The sequence below is a fragment of the Oncorhynchus clarkii genome, chromosome 5 (assembly GCF_045791955.1).
Source record: "Oncorhynchus clarkii lewisi isolate Uvic-CL-2024 chromosome 5, UVic_Ocla_1.0, whole genome shotgun sequence".
NCBI lineage: Eukaryota > Metazoa > Chordata > Actinopteri > Salmoniformes > Salmonidae > Oncorhynchus > Oncorhynchus clarkii.
In genome coordinates this window covers 23,700,265-23,713,455 of record NC_092151.1, presented here as the reverse complement: position 1 = coordinate 23,713,455, position 13,191 = coordinate 23,700,265, and positions in this window count along the sequence as shown.

The following is a 13,191-nucleotide window of genomic DNA, read 5'->3' as shown; positions in this document are numbered from 1 at the left end:
ATTGTTTATTTGGGATATCAGGTTGATTGTGGAGGTCTGCACACTGCAAAATGTATAGTAATTTAAACTAAGAATGCATTGAAATACCAATATGTCATTACCATAAGTGATGAGAAAGGTTAGGGTCTTAAATTAAAGTGATGGAACCAACGTGAAGCACTAAGGACATCATTCCAAATTTGGTTTAGATAATTTATCAATAGTTATAATTATGATTTGGAAAGGCAAGGCTAGAGCTGTGCCCTAGAATCTACAGATCCCTTGTGTGCATTTTTGATACTCACTCCCATTAATAGAAGTATAACCTTTATTGTGATTATAGTATTACCATACTAATTGATTGTACAACCCAGAATGAAGGGTTTGAAATTAAGAAATGAGAAAAGTCACTAGATTGTAGCTTGGGCTAACCTTTCCCCAATCTCATTCTTAGCAAGGTTGGTGTGAAACTGTTATAACATGTGTTCTCTTTCTCTTCCCTGTGAAATGTTATTAACATGCTATAAGGCGATCTGCGCCTCTCTGGCAGTTAAGATTTCAGCAGCTATCATGTTTTCTGCTCCTCCAGAGGATGGTAAAACTAATGAGCTGCCAACTCTGAATGAGCCCCCGTTTCCATCTGTAGATACGGATGATGAGTAATGATTGAAGGTTGTTTTCTTTTAACAAGTTGAGGGTAAGGTAATCTAAACCCTTAAAAAACAGTTTAAATTATGTGGAACACTGAGCTGATGAGCAAGCACCAACGTTTTGAAGGTCTTAGCAGAATTCTTAAATAACAGGGTTTTATATTTTGACTAGGTTGATGTCCCAGGGACAGTTAGTGAAAAACATAGGTCAATGCAACCCAATTGTGGTAAGAAATATGGAAACAATGGTTAGCATTGAGAAATGTATTCACCTCAGAATCTACAGATCCCTTGTGTGCATTTTTGATACTCACTCTCATTAATAGAAGTATAACCTTTATTATGATTATAGTATTAACATACTAATTGTATTGTACAACCCAGAATGAAGGGTTTGAAATTATGAAGTGTTTTTGTGTTGATTTCCCTTACTTTAATAGGAGTGTAGAATATTTTGATATAGAAGCTTAAATCGAAATGCTTACATTACAATTGTGACGAGGATGTAATTTAATGGTAATTTTAATGTTTACTTCTCTTAATACAAATTTCTGTGTTCTATTCATGTGCTGTTCTATAAACCAATTTCTATGTTCATGCAACTGGCTGACTGAACGAAACCTCACTATCAGTAGCTGCAATTTGGCAGTACGCCTAGACCTTGTTTTGAGAACGAAAGAGATCTCAGTTTCAAGGTCTCAGCTTAAAGAGAAGAAGCCTCGCGAGGTATTGGTCTGTCACATGAATCTAACAAATGATTCATGAATTATGCTAAATCATGCAAATATAACTTGTCTGTGTATAGCCATATATAATACAACTGCTGGGACTGCCCAGGCAGAGCTCCTGATTTACATGTGTGCTATGGTGCTTTGAGTTGGTTGGAACCTCTCCATCGCGCTGACAATAAACATTGATTCATTTAAGATTGACTTACCGGGACTGTGCTTATTTATTTTTACTATTTTCTACATTATAGAATAATAGAGAAGTCATCAAAAAGTTACTGATTACAATTTTGGACAAGTAACTAGTAACTGTAACAGATTACATTTAGAAAGTAACCTACCCAACCCCGCACAGAGGGATAGGCCAACGAGTGATTTATGCTTTAGTAAGGTTGATTTCTTAGCATTCATAGAAATGGTTATCAACTGTACTGTAGAAATGGAACGTAAACCATAGAAAATAGATGTTATGGTGGCAGCTGTATTTTGGTATACTAGATTTGACTTCAGAAGAGTTACAGGGTGTGTTGAGTGGTGATGTCCCATCCTCCCAGGCCATTAGCATAGTGCAGGAGCAGATAGGGTAAAGGTAGTGGAATGGGGTAGTGGGTTTTTAATGAGTGTAGGTGGCAGTTGCATAGAAGTACCTGGGTGTATGAGATTTTACTGCAGAAGAGTTTTAAGATTTTTTTAATTAAAATGTTTCTGAAATTGTGGTGAGTAGGGTTGGTTGGTTTTGCAATTTCTTCTTTCCCCTCTTCCTTTTTATTTTTGTATCACAAATGTAACATGATTAAACACACACTACCGCACAGTAGGTGGCGGCATGCACCAAAAAAATGTGGGAACAACATGATACCAAAGATGAAGAAGAAGACCATTGCTCCAGCTAGCTAGCGTTCGCCAGGTTAGTTATAAATAAGGGCCACCAACAAGTAACGTTAGTTAGCTAGCTACCTAGCTAGCTGCTTTTCTTCAATACTTGGTGGCTTTACTGTTAGTCAAGACAGGGAGCTTATATTAAAAGCCACCAAGCTAGGCTAAAGGCTAAAGGCTAAGGCTAAAGCTAGCTATCTATCATATCAAACAGGTCTGTATACTTTACAAGCAGGGCCGTATTAATGCAGGGGCTTACCGGGGCTGTGCAGTAATGTCTCCCTTTTTCCACCAAAGGAAGCGCAGATAGTTTTGGTCAGTCTCAGGCACATGGAATTGGTAAAACATCTTCTCAATGTCACACATCAATGCAATAAGGTGCTGTCAAAAACACATGAGAACACCATTCAGCTTGTTCATCAAATCAGGCCCTGGAAGCAGATGGTAATTTAAACTGGTTCCCTTGTACTTTGCAATGCAATTAACTACTATGTTTAGCTTATCTGGCTTTTTAGGATGATAGACGCCATGATGAGCTGTAAACCATTTCTCGCCTTAATTTCCATCATCTACAACTTCTTTCGCGTCACCATTTTCAATGACCTCATCCATGTACTTGACACGTTCCTTAAAGCTTTCATCCTTTAACAATGGTGAGTTGTTTGTTGTCGGGTAGATTGGGTCTCTCCTTAAATGGCAAGGGTATTTCATAGTGGCCATGACTATTTTTCCTTATACCATCATTCAGCTTGTTCAGGAAGAGGATGTCATCCTGAGACACTGTCTTGCCATCTTCACCGAAGTCCTTGAAATCGTTCTCCAGAATGTGAATAGCATCTGCAGGGGTTAATGAGGGGATCTCTTTGACAATGAGTGACACAGACTTGCAACGTTTGGTGTATCGAGAAAAGTCGATGAGCGCCCCTCAATGACTATTTTGAGCGCCCCACAAAATAGCCTCCAAAATCTACTAATCTAATCTAAAATGTAGTCTATCACAGTGCCATCCTTTTTGTCACCAAAGCCCCATATACTACCCACCACTGTGACCTGTGTGCTCTCGTTGGCTGGCCCTCGCTTCATACTCATCGCCAAACCCACTGGATCCAGGTCATCTATAAGTATTTGCTAGGTAAAGCTCTGCCTTATCTCAGCTCACTGGTCACTATAGCAACACCCACCCTTAGCACGCGCTCCAGCAGGTATATTTCACTGGTCATCCCCAAAGCCAACACCTCCTTCGGCCGCCTTTCCTTCCAGTTCTCTGATGCCAATGACTGGAACGAATTGCAAAAATCACTGAAGCTGGAGACTTATATCTCCCTCTCTAACTTTAAGCATCAGCTGTCAGAGCAGCTTACCGATCACTGTACCTGTACACAGCCAATCTGTAAATAGCACACCCAACTACCTCATCCCCATATTGTTATTTATCTTTTTGCACCCCAGTATCTCTACTTGCACATCATCATCTGCACATCTATCATTCCAGTGCTAATGCTGAAGTGTAATTATTTTGCATCTATGGCCTCTATGGCCTCTATGGTAGACTTGTTTACGTGTTGCTGTGCGTTTTGTTTCCAACCTTACTTTGCTACCTGACAACTTTACGGTTTTTACTTTTTAATTACTGTTTATATTTTTTCGTTTTTCCTCACTCAACTTTTTTTTTCATTCAACTTTTTCACTCCGGATGCTTTATCTGGACATGGTTCGTCAGGACGGCCAACAGCCGAAGCAAAGCAGTAACATTAACATGATGGCTTCTAATTACAGTCGCTGTACTCATAATTTACAGGAGAACGATCGCCTTACGGCGAGGATAGCTGTGCTGCAAGCCCAGCTTCAGACACAATCGTTAGGCAAGGGTAATTTCAGTGTAGGAAAGGATGAAACAGCGTCTGCACCACCAGTAAGTACAGATAGTAACGTTAGTACAAATCCCCTCGCAAGGTCCCCGCAGCCGGACAACTTTCTCATGGCTTCTGGAGGGAAATGCTGTAGGAATGCTCAACCGGTGTCGCTCATTCAGCCGACAGAAACTTTCAACCGGTTTTCCCAATTAAGCAGCGAGTCGGAATCTGAGGCCGAGCCTTCTCTGGTCTCTACTTCTCCCGTTACGGGGTCTGAGACGCCGAAGCTTCCCACCATTAGCTCTGACAAATTGAAAACCCTAGTCATTGGCTACTCCATTAACTGTCGTATTAGACTTAAAACGAATCATCCAGCGATCATACACTGTTTACCAGGGGGCAGGGCTACCGACGTTAAGGCTATTCTGAAGATGGTGCTGGCTAAAGCTAAAACTGGCAAGTGTAGAGAGTATAGAGATATTGTTATCCACGTCGGCACCAACAATGTTAGGATGAAACAGTCAGAGGTCACCAAGCACAACATAGCTTCAGCGTGTAAATCAGCTAGAAAGACGTGTCGGCATCGAGTAATTGTCTCTGGCCCCCTCCCAGTTAGGGGGAGTGATGAGCTCTACAACAGAGTCTCACAACTCAATCGCTGGTTGAAAACTGTTTTCTGCCCCTCCCAAAAGATAGAATTTGTAGATAATTGGCCCTCTTTCTGGGACTCACCCACAAACAGGACCAAGCCTGGCCTGTTGAGGAGTGACGGGACTCCATCCTAGCTGGAGGGGTGCTCTCATCTTATCTACCAACATAGACAGGGCTCTAACTCCTGTAGCTCCACAATGAAATAGGGTGCAGGCAAGGCAGCAGGCTGTTAGCCAGCCTGTCAGCTTTGTGGAGTCTGCCACTAGCAGTCAGTGTAGTCAGCTCAGCTATCCCCATTGAGACCTTGTCTGTGCCTCGACCTAGGTTGGGCAAAACTAAACATGGTGGTGTTCGCCTTAGCAATCTCATTAGAATAAAGACCTCCTCCATTCCTGCCATTATTGAAAGAGATTGTGATACCTCACATCTCAAAATAGGGCTACGTAATGTTAGATCCCTCACTTCAAAGGCAGTTATGGTCAATTAACGAATCACTGATCATAATCTTGATGTGATTGGCCTGATGAATTTACTGTGTTAAATGAGGCCTCACCTCCTGGTTACACTAGTGACCATGTCCCCCGTGCATCCCGCAAAGGCGAAGGTGTTGCTAACATTTACGAGAGCAAATTTCAATTGACAAAAAACCCACGCCGTTTTCGTCTTTTGAGCTTCTAGTCATAAAATCTATGCAGCCTAATCAATCACTTTTTATTGCTACTATTTACAGGCCTCCTGGGCCACATACAGCATTCCTCACGGAGTTCCCTGAATTCCATTCCGACCTTGTAGTCATAGCAGATAATATTCAAATTTTTGGTGATTTTAATATTCACATGGAAAAGTCCACAGACCCACTCCAAAAGGCTTTCGGGGCCATCATCGACTCAGTGGGTTTTGTCCAACATGTCTCTGTACCTACTCACTGTCACAGTCATACTCTGGACCTAGTTTTGTCCCGTGGAATAAATATTGTGGATCTTAATGTTTTTCCTCATAATCCTGGACTATCCGACCACCATTTTATTACCTTTGCAATCGCAACAAATAATCTGCTCAGACCCCAACCAAGGAGCATCAAAAGTCGTGCTATACATTCTCAGACAACCCAAAGATTCCTTGATGCCCTTACAGACTCCCTCTGTCTACCCAAGGACGTCAGAGGACAAAAATCAGTTAACCACCTAACTGAGGAACTCAATTTAACCTTGCGCAATACCCTAGATGCAGTTGCACCCCTAAAAACTAAACAAAAAATATTTGTCATAAAAAACTAGCTCCCTGGTATACAGAAAATACCCGAGCTCTGAAGCAAGCTTCCAGAAAATTGGAATGGAAATGGCGCCACACCAAACTGGAAGTCTTCCGACTAGCTTGGAAAGACAGTACCGTGCCGTATCGAAGAGCCCTCAATGCTGCTCAATCATCCTATTTTTCCAACCTCATTGAGGAAAATAAGAACAATCCGAAATTGATTTTTGATACTATCGCAAAGCTAACTAAAAAGCAGCATTCCCCAAGAGAGGATGGCTTTCACTTCAGCAGTAATAAATTCATTAACTTCTTTGAGGAAAAGATCATGATCATTAGAAAGCAAATTACGGACTCCTCTTTAAATCTGCGTATTCCTCCAAAGCTCAGTTGTCCTGAGTCTGCACAACTCTGCTAGGACCTTGGATCAAGAGAGACACTCAAGTGTTTTAGTACTATATCTCTTGACACGATGAAAATAATCATGGCCTCTAAATCGTCAAGCTGCATACTGGACCCTATTCCAACTAAACTACTGAAAGAGCTGCTTCCTGTGCTTGGCCCTCCTATGTTGAACATAATAAACGGCTCTCTATCCACCGGATGTGTACCAAACTCACTAAAAGTGGCAGTAATAAAGCCTCTCTTGAAAAAGCCCAACATTGACCCAGAAAATATAAAAAACTATCGGCCTATAACGAATCTTCCATTCCTCGCAAACATTTTTAGAAAAAGCTGTTGCGCAGCAACTCATTGCCTTCCTGAAGACAAACAATGTATACAAAATGTTTAAGTCTGGGTTTAGACCCCATCATAGCACTGAGACTGCACTTGTGAAGGTGATATCCCTCTAGCAGTGTGGGGGCTGTGCTTTGGCAAAGTGGGTGGAGTTATATCCTGCCTGTTTGGCCCTGTCCGGGGGTATCATGTCCGGATGGGGCCACAGTGTCTCCTGACCCCTTCTGTCTCAGCCTCCAGTATTTATGCTGCAGTAGTTTATGTTTCAGGGGGCTAGGGTCAGTCTGTTATATCTGGAGTACTTCTCCTGTCTCATCCGGTGTCCTGTGTGAGTTTAAGTATGCTCTCTCTAATTCTCTCTTTCTCTCTTTCTTTCTTTCTCTCTCTCGGAGGACCTGAGCCCTAGGACCATGCCTCAGGACTACCTGGCATGATGACTCCTTGCTGTCCCCAGTCCACCTGGCCGTGCTGCTGCTCCAGTTTCAACTGTTCTGCCTGCGGCTATGGAACACTGACCTGTTCACCGGACGTGCTACCTATCCCAGACCTGCTGTTTTCAACTCTCTAGAGACAGCAGGATCGGTTGAGATACTCTTAATGATCGGCTTTGAAAAGCCAACTGACATTTACTCCTGAAGTGCTGACCTGTTGCACCCTCGACAACTACTGTGATAATTATTATTTGACCATGCTGGTCATTTATGAACATTTGAACATCTTGGCCATGTTCTGTTATAATCTCCACACAGCACAGCCAAAAGAGGACTGGCCACCCCTCATAGCCTGGTTCCTCTCTAGGTTTCTTCCTAGGTTTTGGCCTTTCTAGGGAGTTTTTCCTAGCCACCGTGCTTCTACACCTGCATTGCTTGCTGTTTGGGGTTTTAGGCTGTGTTTCTGTACAGCACTTTGAGATATCAGCTGATGTAAGAAGGGCTATATAAATACATTTGATTTGATTTTGATTTGATTTATTGCCTTACCTCCCTAATCTTCTACTTTTGCCCACACTGTACATAGATTTTTCTATTTTGTTATTGACTGTACGTTTGTTTATTCCATGTGTAACTCTGTGTTGTTGTTTCTGTCGCACTGCTTTGCTTTATCTTGGCCAGGTTGCAGTTGTAAATGAGAACTTGTTCTCATCTGACCTACCTGGTTAAATAAAAGTGAAATAATAATAAATAAAAATAGTACACTACAGAGTACATGTAATAGGTCATGTGGTTTGGTAATAAGAATGCCCCTCACCCCACAGGTGTGATTACTCCCTCTGAGGGTTTAGAGCTTTAGGTAGTCACCTCATACAAGTACTTGGGAGTATGGCTTGACGGTACACAGTCCTTCTCTCAGCACATATCAAAGCTGCAGGCTAAAGTTAAATCTAGACTTGATTTCCTCTATCGCAGGTATTCTCAAACTGGGGTACTCGCAATGCAGTCGGGGGTACGCCGAATAAAAATGTGATTCACATTAAAATATGTATATATATTTTCAAACAGTACATTTATATTTTTCAACAGGGCTATACATTTGGGTGAGTTTTTTTCTCTCGCATGAGTAGCCTTGTTTCACTGCCAAAAATAAAATAAAATCATCTAGTGTTCAGCAAAATAACAACACAATGTCAAATACAGGTAGCCTAGTCAATAGTTAACATCTAATCACATTAACCGTTACTCTCTCGCAGGAAACCTTCACTCTTGCGCAGACATTTAGAAACGAAACATGACTATTTGAAAAATATGCCACGGGAGTTTTTTGAGCGAGAATAAAGACGACTATTGAATTGTAAGACATGTATAAAAGCAACAGATACGATTAATAAGAAGGGGCTAGAAGCATCTTATATGGTGAGCTACCGAGTGGCTAGGACAGGCAAGCCCCATACTATTGTGAAGAATTTGATTCTTCCTTCTGCAGCAGATATGGCTGGGACAATGCTGGGGGAAAGGGCCCAAAAAACTATACAGACAATATCTTCATCAAACAACACTGTTTCATGACGCATCAGTGACATGGCAGGAGATGTTTTGAAACAATTACTGCTTTGCATACAAGCCAGTGAATTATATGCGTTACTGCTGGATGAGTCAACAGTAGCCTGAATGATCTGAATCTAGGATTACAGGGACTCTCTGCAACTATATTCAATGTGCGGTACTTACTTGTAATGATTGTGTACCTACAAAGTATGTTACCCATTCTGACAATCTAATCATCAGCTTCTGAACGCTCCATCCAAGTGAGATATCTGTTATAGGTTGTAGTTAGTTTTTATACAGGATGTAGCTATTTAAAGTGAAGTCTAATTTTATAGTTGCCGATCAATTTCTATATAATTTGTTATTACTCATTACCAAGTGAAAATACTTACAAACAAAAGATGAGCTTCTACTTTAGTCTACTTGTTAAAATACCTTACAAATTATTCAGCCCCTTTACTTTCAGTGCAGCAAACTCTCTCCAGAAGTTCAGTGAGGATCTCTGAATGATCCAATGTTGACCTAAATGACTAATGATGATAAATACAATCCACCTGTGTGTAATCAAGTCTCCGTATAAATGCACCTGCACTGTGATAGTCTCAGAGGTCCGTTAAAAGCGCAGAGAGCATCATGAAGAACAAGGAACACACCAGGCAGGTCTGAGATACTGTTGTGAAGAAGTTTAAAGCCAGGTTTAGATACAAAAAGATTTCCAGAGCTTTAAACATTCCAAGGAGCACTGTGCAAGCGATAATATTGAAATGGAAGGAGTATCAGACCACTGCAAATCTACCAAGACCTGGCCGTCCCTCTAAACTTTCAGCTCATACAAGGAGAAGACTGATCAGAGATGCAGCCAAGAGGCCCATGATCACTCTGGATGAACTGCAGAGATCTACAGCTGAGGTGGGAGACTCTGTCCATAGGACAACAATCAGTTGTATATTGCACAAATCTGGCCTTTATGGAAGAGTGGCAAGAAGAAAGCCATTTCTTAAAGATATCCATAAAAAGTGTTGTTTAAAGTTTGCCACAAGCCACCTGGGAGACACACCAAACATGTGGAAGAAGGTGCTCTGGTCAGATGAAACCAAAATTGAACTTTTTGGCAACAATGCAAAACGTTATGTTTGGCGTAAAAGCAACACAGCTCATCACCCTGAACAACCATCCCCACTGTCAAACATGGTGGTGGCAGCATCATGGTTTGGGCCTGCTTTTCTTCAGCAGGGACAGGGAAGATGGTTAAAATTGATGGGAAGATGGATGGAGCCAAATACAGGACCATTCTGGAAGAAAACCTGATGGAGTCTGCAAAAGACCTGAGACTGGGACGGAGATTTGTCTTCCAACAAGACAATGATCCAAAACATAAAGCAAAATCTACAATGGAATGGTTCAAAAATAAACATATCCAGGTGTTAGAATGGCCAAGTCAAAGTCCAGACCTGAATCCAATCGAGAATCTGTGGAAAGAACTGAAAACTGCTGTTCACAAATGCTCTCCATCCAACCTCACTGAGCTCGAGCTGTTTTGCAAGGAGGAATGGGAAAAAATGTCAGTCTCTCGATGTGCAAAACTGATAGAGACATACCCCAAGAGACTTACAGCTGTAATCGCAGCAAAAGGTGGCGCTACAAAGTATTAACTTAAGGGGGCTGAATAATTTTGCACGCCCAATTTTTCAGTTTTTGATTTGTTAAAAAAGTTTTAAATATCCAATAAATGTCGTTCCACTTCATGATTGTGTCCCACTTGTTGTTGATTCTTCACAAAAAAATACAGTTTTATATCTTTATGTTTGAAGCCTGAAATGTGGCAAAAGGTCGCAAAGTTCAATGGGGCCGAATACTTTCACAAGGCACTGTATGTCAATTAGCCCATCAGAAGCTTCTAAAGCCATGACATAATTTTCTGGATTTTTCCAAGCTGTTTAAAGGCACAGTCAACTTAGTGTATGTAATCTTCTGACCCACTGGAATTGTGATACAGTGAATTATAAGTGAAATAATCTGTCTGTAAACAATTATTGGAAGAATGACTTGTGTCTTGCACAAAGTTGAGTAGTTGAAAAGCAAGTTTTATTAACGCCAACCTAAGTGTATGTAAACTTAAGACTTCAACTGTAGATGCATGTAGGTGTGTGCCTTTCAAAATCATGTCCAATCCATTGAATTAATGTTTAATGTTTATTTAATATTTTCTAAGGACATGATATTCAGGAGATTTTGCCCTGCATCTCAATTTGTTTTAATTTATTTTAAGCTGTGGGGAGAAAGGCCTCTTCCCTCGAGAGTGTTTTTTGCTAGATAAAGGAAGTGGTTCTTGCAGCTGACTCCCTTTCTGCAGTGTTGGCCTCTGACTAGCATCCACCAGCATATCCTTCAGAAGCACGTTCTGAAACACAGTTTTCCTGCGATGTCTGCAGAAGTAAGTATTCTCTGACGTTCTCACTAACTGCTACACTGAAAGAAGTGTGTTGGTGACACTATAATCTTTTGTAATTTGCGTTTAATTTAGCTGATAGTCCTTGCACATCCAACAGCACGTGTTACACATAGGTTTATCAGCATTGGAGACAAGGACTATAGCAAGTACAGTACTTTGCTTCCTGTGGGGCATAATGCAACAACAAGCACTTTCCATGCCTGATGGTCCTTGGCAACATTTTCTGCTTTCCACCAAGATAAGCCCATGGCCTTCAATCTTTTGTGGTTAAATCAGAACTAGTGGTTAAAGTTTAAAGGACACCAAAACCATGATGTCCTGTCTAATTTTGTAATGGCCAATTGACAGTAGTATTCCATTCAGAAACCAGATCATACAGACCTAGCATTACCTTAATTTATAACTTACAAATGTCTGAGGTGATCACATCAGAGCCAGAGCAAAGTAGCAGTCGAGGATAAATTATCACACTTGAGGATGAAGTTCCTAACAGAAATAAAGCATGGAAAATATACAATACCTAAAATAAGAAATTGCATTTTATTCACACCAACTGACATAACTGTAACTCTCAACTCAATAGAGTTGATCATAATTTTTTTGCACAGCTAATACAAGCAAAAACAGTAGAACAGTAAAAACAGTATCACAAAATAAAATACAAAACATCCATAAAAGCATTGATGATTGAGGGTCTCTGTACATACTAGCGTCAAGTGCTAACCAGAACAGTATTGTCCTCACTAAAGTGACTGTGAGAGGAAACTACTAGACTATTGAGACGCAGCCACAGTATGTGTCCTCAAGGTGAGGAGGTGTTGAAGGTCCCCCCGAGGGGAGGGGAAGAGGGTGAAGTCAGACAAAGATGAAGACGCCGCTCGGTTTCAGTAGTAACAGCAACCGCAATAAGTCGAGCTCCGGGTGCTTACGCAGGTACGAGGCATGTTCTGCCTTCAACTCCTCCTGTAACACACAGATCAGGTCAGGTTGGAAACTTAGGGGTTAGTGGTTTAAGTGTAAGGGGCTAGGTGAGAGTAGGAGGTGATGGTAGGGTATAGGGAAAGACAAATATGTCACCTTTCAGTCCAGGAACTTGGAGTGCATCTGCATGTTCTCCTCTCACACCAGACACCTCTTCTCAAACACTTGCTTATCATCCCTCACCTCTGACACACAACCATGTAAATAGGGAGAACATTCCTAATAGTGTGTGTGTGTGTGTGTGTGTGTGTGTGTGTGTGTGTGTGTGTGTGCGTGCGTGCGTGCGTGCGTGCGTGCGTGCGTGCGTGTATTTGAGGCAGGAGCAGTAGGAGCATCATGTTGATGGGAGAGCCCACCTGCACTCAGTTGGCCACGTACCTAAACAGAAACAGGTTATGAAATCACACAAGTTGCAAGTGCAAACCAGAAAATCTATGTTAGATAGACACTACTTGTCCCTATTACCCACACTGTATTTTGCACATATTCTATTGGTTGACACTACCCCCTAGTGGACAACATGATAGCACAAATGTCAACAAGCAGACCATTGAGCATTGCACCATAACACCACATTCAATATGACAAATAATAAAAGCATTTCTCCCTAACTTTCCTCTGAAAAGGGGATCACAGGTAAATGTAAAAAATAACAAGATTACAAGAGATGTTGAATGATACAATAGTTTCAATAAACACAACAACATTAATTTAAAAAAATGTGTCCTCTAAAAACTCAATATCATTGAGTTATCATCATTGCTAAGCACAAAAAGGTGTAGGACATTACAAGCCGTGGCAGTATCTTTGCCTCAGCAGTGTAAGTGTTCGCCTGCAGAAATTATTAGCATGTAAACTGGAAAATTGTATTAGGCTCTGTGCACTTTCCACATAAGAAGATATTTGGTAATGTAGCAGACAGGCAGTTTAGCAAGCCATAGTCATGGTGAACTTCAGACTTCAGACAATGTGCAGCACATTGTAGGGTGCTGTTAAAATCAGCTTATGCTCAGGGCTAAGAGACCAGACTAGGAAAGAACACAACACAGT